Genomic DNA, 11,530 nt, shown 5'->3' with positions numbered 1-11,530 from the left:
CATCATTGAATTGACATACCTTGGCTGAGTCATAAGCCTCTGTTGCATCAGCATTGAATCTGCCGATGCGTTAGGCATCTGGAACGTTGGAGCTTGAGAATTCCCAGTGTAAGGTCTTGCAATGGTGGCTGTAGTATACTGGGGACTCTGATTCATCGGCATATTTGGGGGTGCCGATGCCATAGGAGCCTTGCCTCTCATATCGGTTGCCTGAGATGTGCCAGGTGTCTTCAAGTATTCCGGGGGCATACCAAAACCCCACCAGTTAGGAGGAGGGACTGGTCCTGACATTGCCGATGCCAATAGATCTGTAGTGAGCTTAATCTGCTCATCTGAAGTTGGTGGATTAGTTGTCATTGGCGTAGATTGTGCATTAGTGACTCCCAACGTGCTTGGAGGAACGGTAGTCTGTGTACCCGCAGTAGCTGTAGCAGCCGATGGAGCTGTGACCACCGGTGATCCTAGCTGATGATGAGAGGGGCCCAAATAATCTGGTGGCAATTGTTCTTCCTTGAAAGTTCTAGCCACGGCATTGAAAACCGTATTGGACAGCACACCAGCCTGGTTGATCAAGGCACGGTTGATAGCACTATCAACCATCTCTTGAAGTTTACCAGGATTGGCTTTAAAAGTAACCTGCCGAGGCATCGGCAGCGCATCCTTCTAGATCACTTCGCCGCTCCTGTTCATGCTGAAGGACCTCAGGCATTGCTGCTTGTAATCCTCCATGGCTTTAGCAATAGCTTGCTTCTGCTCGTCCTTGAGATTGGCTTCCGTCACGGGAATGACGTTCTCCTGATCAAACTCAGTAGTCGACATGTTGATTTGAATCTGGTCCCACCGGTCGTGCCAAAAGATGTGTTGATGCAAAACCTGATCTGCAAACAAAAAGGGCTAATACCCGATTTAAACGTTAAGGCGTGCCAGCCGATTTGACCTTACTATCGGCAAAGGTGATAACTCGAATACTTTGGTCCTGACAACAGCAATGTGCCCGGATGCCACGGCCAAGAGGTATTCACGCGGAACTTGAGAATACGCCGAGCTTAAGTCGACGAATTCCTAAGAACTCATAATAAAAAGGAAAATATGACGAAGTCGTCGAAAAAGTAGATGCTAGAATATGAGTAGAAACTTGTGTTTGATTGATTGATAGATGTCCGTATTACAACGCCCTAGGGTCTACATTTATACCCTACTTAAAGTGCTACAACCAGACACGACTAGAACTCGAATTCCAAATTTAAACAGAATCCGTGTACAAAACGATTTAAATAACTAAGGAAAACATAAAACTATCCTTCCGTAACAAACTAGAATACCTCCACTAGCCAATCGGCAACCTTCAGGCTTCTCTTCCGCATCACCGGCAGACCTCCTTATCACAGCTATCGGCACAAGCTAACACCGACCATTGGCACAAACACATCACCACCTATGAACTTAGCCATATTCAACTATCCCTTCATCGGCAGCTTTTCCCGCAGACCAAGTACTATCACCGCATCTTGCCGACCTACACTCCACCGATCCTGGATACGTGTCCAAAAACGGTGTCAACAGGTGGCCTTTGTTAGCTCCTATGGAGAAGTTGAGGGAGGGAAAAGGGGTGCCACACGCGCGCGCCGCCACCGCCGCCGAGCCGAGCCGTGCCGTGGCGAGGCGTGTGTGCGTGCTTGTCTTGTCTTGTCTTGTGGAGACGTGACACACGAGGACCAGACCAGACGTGACGTGGCACACGCGTGGTGAATAAGGAAAGGGAGGGAAACAGGATCTGACCGTTGTGCAATTAATGGCAATTAATTGCTAATTGATTGACTCGTTAATGACAATTAATTGTGATTGATTGCCATTAACCAGACGTTTCCTCCTGGAGCCTATATATTCCATACATAGAGACACCTTCCATCCTAGAACGACAACACAATCAGTCAGTCTTCTTTCTCTCCTGCCGAGTTGCTCCCTATCCATCTCCGTCCCGAACCTCTGCGCGCACAGAGATCGGGAGAGCAGGCCTCTGAAACCCGATGCCTTGTGCATCGAGATACCTGCTCGGGTGTGCGGGCAATCAGTTTTTTGAGGAGCGTCTTCTGCGACTGCTCACCGGCGAGATTGTCTTCTTCCACTCCGGCGGATCGAGATCGACTACTGCGTCTTCTTCCACTCCGGCGGATCGAGATCGTCTACTGCGTCTTCTTCCTGGTCGCGGGACTGCACTGCGAACATCTTCCTGCATCGACTGTGGTCCGCTACTTCATGCGACACACTATGTCAACTAGTGTGAATGGAGCCGCCGGTGCCTTCGGCACAGGTCCCTCCTCAGGGTACAATCTTAAACGATTGCTTTTCGTTTTCAGTATGTCTGCTGTAGTTGCAGTAGTTCTTGCAATGTTTATCTCTAATCTGAGTAGTGATAAAATTGCACACGTGCACATATATGCCACCACAATATTATGCGTAATTTTTTGGATTAAATCAAACATTAAAATGTCTAAATTTCTAACAGTATAAACTAATATATGCATGACTTGTAGTCTACTTCTAAATCTATGGTTGCATTCGCTAGAGAGCATAAGAAAATTGTCCTAATGTTTCTGAACATGTAAGTATTAAGTGTGTTGGAAATGTATTCATGCCATACCTGAAATTATTGCAAAATCTATCTTTAAGCTGGTTCGTATGCTTATAAAAATAATTTTACAGCTTCTGTAGGATAAAATTGGTGGAGAAGACTATAGTGGTGAGGAAAATATTGGTGGAGCATACTATAGTGGTGAGGAAAATGAAGATGACATCTATGATTATGATGATGAAGATACGATTCCCAAGATGATGGCCAGAATTACGAGAACAATGGTGAAGACTTTTTCAATGATGATGCTTCCTCACAATGAGAAGAGATTATAGGCAACATATGCAGTGTGGCACTTTTAAGTAGTTTTTTTATGCCTTGTGAATACCAAAGCAGTATCTTAGTCAAGTATTTTAAGTTGAACATTAATTTATGTAATATTGAAGAATGTACTTAGAAACTTTTAGAATGTCTAGATCGTACCTTTCAGTACTAAAGAGCTTGTTATGAAATGTCATCAATTATGAATGTTCAACATTTGTAATTGATCTTCCTAGTTACATATATTAATTATTTGCAGCTATAAAGCATATCCCAAGCAATATCCGATGATGGATTACAATAAAAAAGCTTCATCTCTATATTGTCGATTGTTTAATAGTTTTAGCCGATGGGAAACCAAAATCTTGACATATATATATTCTACTGAGAGTATTTAATTCCTGACAGTTAATAAACACCGTTGCTAATATGTTTCCTGATGGGTTAAAAACTATCATGCAACAAATCCCTGATTGGATATGTTTTCCGATGCTGATGGGTATAAAAAACCATGAAGCAACAAATCCCTGACCCGATATGTTTCCTAATGGGTTTACAAAACATGTCAAGCAACAAATTCTTCACCAAGAAACCCTCAGCAATTCATGTTAGACCAAAGGATGAATGACATGTTTACCAACTAATTGCCCAACGTCAACCATCAGAAACATACAGTCGGCCATATAATGACTGACTACTGGTCACTAAAAGTGGGAATGCCCAACCACAGATGCCCGAAGGGAGCTTCCCAACGGTATACACTCAGAAATTGTACTTGTCGATGGTACAAACTAATGGTTAATGTTTTAATAACTGTCGGCCATTCTTGTGCCTCTAGTAGTGCTAGTTGTATCGTGCAGTGCGCCAAACAACCCTATGGCTTAGTTTCATGTGGATTCTATGTTTGTAAGTATCGGAGGACGTGCAACAGTATAGTAGTAGTTGGTGACAACTTTAAAAAACATAAGGTTGGTGGGAAAAGGAGAAGATCGACTCTCAGTTTAGACAAACTGTAGCAGATATATGTAAGTTTGTCACGAGGCCGCACATGAAGGTTGAACATTCTTCAACAAGGATGGTGACTTAGCTCTAGATCCAAAGTTTGAGAGAATCAGAAACTGGAGCGACAAGGAAAAAGGGTTACACATGAAAGATTATTTGTTGCCTTCCTTAGATGATACGTAGAACCATGTATGCACGAATGATGTGAATGTCATGTGTTTATAAAAAACAATGATGTGATCACTAATATTAATGTTGGTTGTTTTAAATTAACATGCATGAATGTATATATATATATATATATATTTGTCATCTATTTGTTGCTATTAACATTATCAAAATTTTTCTCGAAAAATAACATTAGCAACATTGAAATCTGAATTTGAAATAGGTTTTGAATCTGAATTCAAAATAGTTTTTTTAAATGTGAAACAAACATTAACAGAGTCGGGCAGAGAAAAACAACCGCCTCCATTAAGACCTACATAAGGCAACCGCCACGGTTAAAGCCTTAACTGTGGCGGGCTGCGTAAGGCAACCGCCACGGTTAATACATATTTACCGTGGCGGTTGCCTTAAGTAGCCCACCACGGTTAATGGTTTAACCTTGACAGTTTTGAAAACTGCCTCGGTTAAGCCACGATTAACCATGACCTTATGACAGCGGCGGTTGCAAAAACCACCACGGTAAATACAAAATGCACGCCACGGTTAAGTTTTTCCGTACTAGTGTAGATTGGCGATCCGTGCGGGTGCGGCGCTGATCGGACCCGCGAAGTTATATCTGAGTTGTACTAAAGGTGACCTAAAGCTGCCTTCGCAAGGTATGCTTGGGTGAGTTCCAGGAATACCCCTCCAGCTAGATAGGAATCGATTCGAATCGCCGTATCTTCCGGATAGTGAGAACTTGACTCGAGCAGCGGCAACGTAGATACACTAAATGAAACCTAATGGTTATGATGATGATAATAGCTATATGATAAACTGGATATGGTTATTAATTTGATGCTTACTAATCAAGTGATTGCTTAGAACAGATGCTAATCTAGATTGGATAGTCGTTTTAAGTAATTAACTTGTTGCTAATGATGAATTATATACTTTGGTTCTAATTAAGCTTTATGCAAAATGAGTCAAACCAGCCCCCCGTTACAAGTCTTGCATGATCCTTGGTGTCACTTTATTTTGGTTTATGACGGATAAGTCTAGCTGAGTACATTCTCGTACTTAGGGTTTTATTTCCACTTGTTGCAGATGACATCGTGCATCATGGCTACTGTGCTAACTACTACCACATAGCTGCGGATGATGAATAGATCGTGGGCAAGATCACCTCTAGTATCTTTACCTATGCTTTTGTTGGATTGACCCTAGAACTGGCATGTGATGAAACTAAGTGTGTTGTGTTTCAAAAACTATTTTGCTTCCGCTACTGAGCTGGTGTTGTAATAATTCCACTTGAAAACTCCGATGGTTGTAAGACTATTGAACTATTTTGAATGTATGTAATGTATGATGGACGTGCTTGATCATGTACGATCTTAGTTGTATGTTTGTTGAATTGAGATCCTTCGAGGTTTCATCGGACAATTGGGTTTATATGGGTTCAAGTATATTAGTTTGACTGCCTAAGTGCTTGCTAATTCACTTAATCTCTTATAAATTCGACGATTCTACTACAATAGCCGCCTCAGTTAATCACACATTAACAGAGACAGTCGTTTTAAAGTGCCCACCTCCAATAAAGCATTAATAGAGGTGGGCACGTTAGCACAACTCACTAGTACACAGAGGTTCTAAGCCGGTGGGGGTAAAACATTTCTACAGGCGGTTTTAGTTATAATGCGCCTGTGTTGAGAATTTGTACGGCTAGAATTGAAAACCGCCTGTGTAAAAGGCTCAGTACAGGCGGTTTTTGTAATAAAACCGCCTGTGTAAATAGTCCATTTACACAGGCGGTCGTGTTATGTGAACCGCCTATGTTAACGGATTTACACAGGCGGTTCACATAACTAAACCGCCTGTGTAAATGGATCATTTACACAGGCGGTTCAGTTATGCGAACCGCCTGTGTTAATGGATTTACACAGGCGGTTCACATAACAAACCGCCTGTTATTTATCTTCCTATAAATACCACCAGCCCCTTCTTCCTCCTCGGGCAGAACTGTAGCTCGCAGCCACATTCCATTGCAGCCCATCTTAGAGATCCAGATTTTTCAAACAAGGGAGGAGGTTTTGATCTTCATTTCTTGGAAGGAGGTGGCTAAGAAAGGTTAGTTGATGCCTCTAATGCCTCTTTTTGTGCCTCTTGCTCAATTTGAGCTACTTTTTGGATCTAGGGTTTCACCATGAGAGAGAGAGTAGAATAGCTAGGTATGGTCTATTTTGCTCAAATAAAGTTGCTTAGGATGGATATATGATGTCTCTCCTATCTTCTTTTTTATGTTTACTTCCCTAATTTGTGAATCCAAGAAATATATGTGTGTAGTTTCCATGAATGGTGTTTCCATGCTTGGGAGAGAAAGATAAGTTTTCTTTTTAGTTTTTTAAATTATATGGTTTAGGATGTTATTTTTTATGTAAATTTGATTTAATTATGTGATAAGCATTTTTTATATATGAGGTTGCTTCAGATGTTGCCTCTCCTCTCACCATTTCCATGTTTCCTTCTCAAATTTTTTAGTGATATAATATATTTAGTTTCAATCAACAGTGTTTTTGTACCTTGTCAAATTTATTTTAGTGATATAAAGATATTTATTTATGGTTTTGTCTTTATTTTTTATACTTGTTTTACTTTTTCAATTTGATTTAATTGTTAGGTGTTCTTTTATTTTTGATGACAAATATTCGTAGACAATATTTCAATTAATTTACTAACTTTTCAACAGGTCAAAATACAAGGGTGGAGGTTTTGATCTTCATTTCTTGGAAGGAGGTGGAGGTGGCTAAGAAAGGTAAGTTTTCTTTTTAGTTTTTTAAATTATATTGTTTAGGATGTTATTTTTTATGTAAATTTGATTTAATTACGCGATAAGCATTTTTGTGCCCTCTTGTTTAAGATGTTGCCTCTCCTCTCACCATTTCCATGATTCCTTTTTCAATTTGATTTAATTGTTAGGTCTTCTTTTATTTTTAATAACAAAAATTCGTAGACAATATTTTAATTAATTTACTAACTTTTCAACAGGTCATGATGGAGAGGTCCTTATGGATGTATAACTTTTCAAGACTAGATCCATCATATATACCTGAGGTGCATAGGTTTGTTGATGCCGCTAAGAACCATGCTTTGAGAACAAAGATGAAGCATATATATTGTCCATGCTACGACTGCAGAAATATTCTTCTATTTGAAGATACTGAAGTAATCATTTCTCATCTAGTCTGCCGAGGATTTATGAAGGATTACTTGATTTGGACAAAGCATGGAGAGGGTAGCTCAGCGCCTTATACAGTTGGAGACCCAGCACACATCGACACCGATGGTCTAGGCCTGCCTGCTCATCAGTTTTTCCGCGACACACCCCAGAGTGAACATGTTGTATCCTATACCGAGGTGATGATTACAAGGACTTGGATAGTTGTCCAAAGTGTGGTGCAAGTCGGTACAAGACAAACAAAGACTATCGAGAGGATTGTGCTGCCTCCATGTGTAAAGCAGGGAAGAAGCGAAAGAAGGCCCAAAAGAACACCCAACAGAGTTTAAAACCCATGAGCAAAGATAAAGAAGAGGTTGACTATTATGCGCAGAAAAAGATTCCTGCTTTAGTGATGTGGTACCTTCCAGTGGTAGATCGACTGAGGAGTTTGTTTGCTAATCCTGAGGATGCAAAACTTATGAGTTGGCATGCTTCTGATGAGCACAAAAATGATGGCAAGCTTCGCCATCCAGCCGATGGAAAGCAGTGGCAAAATTTCAATGACAACCACTGAGACTTTGCCAGCGAACCAAGGAATGTTAGGTTCGCACTGTGTACAGATGGAATGAATCCATTTGCTGAGAGGAGCAGCAAGCATAGCACATGGCCGGTGATTCTCACCATCTACAACCTCCCTCCATGGTTGATGCAGAAGCAAAAATACCTTTTGCTAACCTTACTTATCTCTAGACCAGTTCAACCTGAAGTTGACATGGATGTTTTCCTGGAGCCATTGATGGAGGAAATGAAAATGTTATGGGAAAAATGTGTTCAAATGTTGGACGAGTATCGCAAAGATTCATTCACGCTAAGAGCAATTATTTTTGTTACTATCAATGATTACCCTGCTCTCTTTATTTTATCAGGGCAATTCAAGGGAAAGGTTGGTTGCGTGGTGTGCATAGATGGAACGCATTACGTGTCCCTTAATGCATCTAAGAAGATAGTGTACATGAGGCACAGACGCTTCTTATCGAAAGGACACAAGTACCGCCTGAAAAAGATGGATAAGTACTTTGACAATAATGATCAAAGGAACTCAGATGCACCACTAGGTAATAGCAAAGCTCATAGAGTTTTCAAAATAGTCAGCAACATTAAATTTGTGTTTGGAAAGAAGACAAAGGATGGAAAATTAAGAAAGGATGTCAAATCAACTCCAGGGGCAACATTCAAGAAGAAGTCCATTTTCTTCGAGTATTTGCCATACTGGAAAGACTTGGATGTACGACACGCGATCGATGGTATGCACGTCCAGAAGAATGTGTTCGAAAGTCTAATTGGCACATTGCTAGACATCAAGACCAAGACAAAGGAAGAACTCAATTCACGCTTTGACATGGTGCAGTTAGGCATAAAAAAAGAGCTTCATCCTGTTCTTCAAGAAAATGGGAAGTACCATCTCCCAGCAGCAAGCTACAACCTCAACATAGATGAGAAACATGCGATGTGTGAGTGGTTGAAGAAATTGAAAGTCCCATCTGGATTCTGCTCTAGCATACAAAGTTTTGTGTCAATGAAAGACCTAGCACTCACCAACTACAACTCACATGATTGTCATGTCATGCTGACTACTTTCCTCCCTATTGCAATAAGGGCTATAAATCCAGTATTCTTAAAGATGGCAGTCACACGATTGTGCTACTTTTTCAACAAGATCACACTTTGAGATGTCACAGTTTGAGATGTGTTTCCCCCCATCATTCTTTGATATCATGGTGCACCTTGTGGTGCACTTGGTTCCACAAATACAGGCACTGGGTCCCATGTACCTGCATGAAATGTGGACTTACGAGCGTTTTATGTCAATACTAAATGGCTATGTATCAACTCGTGCTCGTCCCGAGGCGTCCATGATAGAGGGGTATTGTACCGAAGAGGCGATTGAGTCCGGTGGACCATTCTGCAATAATGTCCTAAAAGACCAGGTTGCAATAGGTTTGCCTCCGTCAAGACATGAGGGTAGGCTACATGGATGTGGGAGGATTGGACGAAAATCATTCATCCCACCAGATTACAATACAATACTTGAGGCACATCACAGCATCTTACATCAGCTCTCGATAATGGAGCATTTGATTGAACAACACATGGATGAGCTTCGAGAACATAATCCTAGGCAAAAAGAGGATTGGGTAATGAAGGAACACAAGAAACAGTTGTACACGTGGCTAAGGGAGCAGGACATTCCATATGGGGAAACAATTGAGAAACAAACCATCAAGGCTTTGGCATCTGGACCATCACGCCAAGTCATAACATGGCAAACCTATGATATAAGTGGATTCACATTTCATACCAAGTCTAAGGACCAAAAGAGCATGACACAAAATAGTGGTGTTCGATGCAAGGCCGTAGATGACAAAACTGGTGATATTATTACATACTTTGGCTTCATCGAGGACATATGGGAACTAGACTATGGTACATTTCAGATCCCTGTGTTTTGATGTCAATGGGTTGAAGATAAACATGTCACAGTGGATAATTATGGGGTTAGAGTTCTTGATCTAAGTAAGGTGGGATATAAAGATGACCCATGGATCCTTGCTAATCGTGCTGCACAGGTTTTCTATGCTGAGCAGATCCTTTCTAAAAATGAGAAGAAAAGTACCGACAAACCGAAGCATGTAGTTTTTCCATGAAAGCAACAAGCAGTTGGAGTTGACGGTGTATCGGATCTGGAGGATTTTAACCAGTTCAGTGATATGTCCCTCTTTGTGGACCATCCTATGAAGATAAAAAATATTGAGCGAAGCATCCCACAGAGTTCTTTGCCATGGGTGCGCCCTGATGGACAAGGAAGAATAGTAGCTGCCTAGATTGTATCTGTGATTCATCATGTAAACGCTTTGTCAAATGCAAAAATATCCTATTTATGAAATGTATATCTTGATAAGTGGAACAAACTTTGTATTCATGACTTTTCGAGTTGGGGACGTCTCGGGTTTCGAAAACGTGTGTAGCTGTGGAAATGTGAAATTTCAAATTTTGAGTGGTCCAAACTCTCTCAGATGAAAGGTTGACCCTAACACACAATGTGTATCTTGATGAGCTGGACAAACTTTGTATTCATGACTTTTGTATCTGAGGCTACCAAGGGTCCGGTCAAAGTGACTTTTCAGAAAAAATCCAAGATTTGACTTGGTCAAACTAGGTCAAACTAGGCACTAAATGACCTCAAATGAAAAACTTTTGAATACATGAGTGTTAGAGCTCCTCAAGATACACATTCCATACATAGGATATTTTGGCATATGGGAAAGGATTGGTAAACTCTAGTCACAAAGTGTTGAATGTGACACAAACTTTATGAAACTATATGTGAGACTTGTGGATTTAGAACTACACTTTTGAAACGCTTTGTCAAATGCAAAAATGTTCTATGTATGAAATGTATATCTTGATAAGTGGAACAAACTTTGTATTCATGACTTTTCGAGTTGGGGACGTCTCGGGTTTCGAAAACGTGTGTGTAGCTGTGGAAATGTGAAATTTCAAATTTTGACTAGGTCAAACTAGGTCCAACTAGGCACTAAAAGTCCTCAAATGAAAAAGTTTTGGATAGAGAGGAGTTAGAGCTCATCAAGCTCTACCTTTCATACAATATGCAATATGCGTTTGAAGTTTAAAATAATATAAAATAATATATAGGTGTGAAACAATATAATTATATTATAATATCATTATACAAATAATATATAAACAATATAATTATGTTACCAATATAAAATATAGAAATAATTATATTAAAATATTATTATATTATAATATCAATATGCAATAAAAAAATAGTAACAAAAAATATAGAAAACAATAATAAAAATAAAAATTACAAAAGCTTTGTACAGGCGGGTGGTATTGACCACCGCCTGTGTAGAGGTATTTCTACAGGCGGTGGTCAATGCCAACCGCCTGTAGAAATGGATTTCTACAGGCGGTTTGCATTGACCATCACCTGTAGAAAGCATTTCTACAGGCGGTGGTCAATGCCAACCGCATGTAGAAATCGAAGCCATATATACTCCGCGCGCAGACCTAAAATTTTCTAAGTCCCCGAAGGCGCCAGTCTCCGCCAGGCTGCCCAAATTTCCCATCGCCGGCGACCTTCTCCTTCTCCTTCTCGCCGGCATGTTCTCTTCGAGGTAAGCTCCCGGCTGCGACGTGGGAGTGGGTGCGCGTGCGGCTGCGGCGGGGGCGGCTTCGCACGC

The sequence above is a fragment of the Sorghum bicolor genome, chromosome 5 (genome assembly GCF_000003195.3).
Source record: "Sorghum bicolor cultivar BTx623 chromosome 5, Sorghum_bicolor_NCBIv3, whole genome shotgun sequence".
NCBI lineage: Eukaryota > Viridiplantae > Streptophyta > Magnoliopsida > Poales > Poaceae > Sorghum > Sorghum bicolor.
This window is presented reverse-complemented; position numbering follows the sequence as displayed.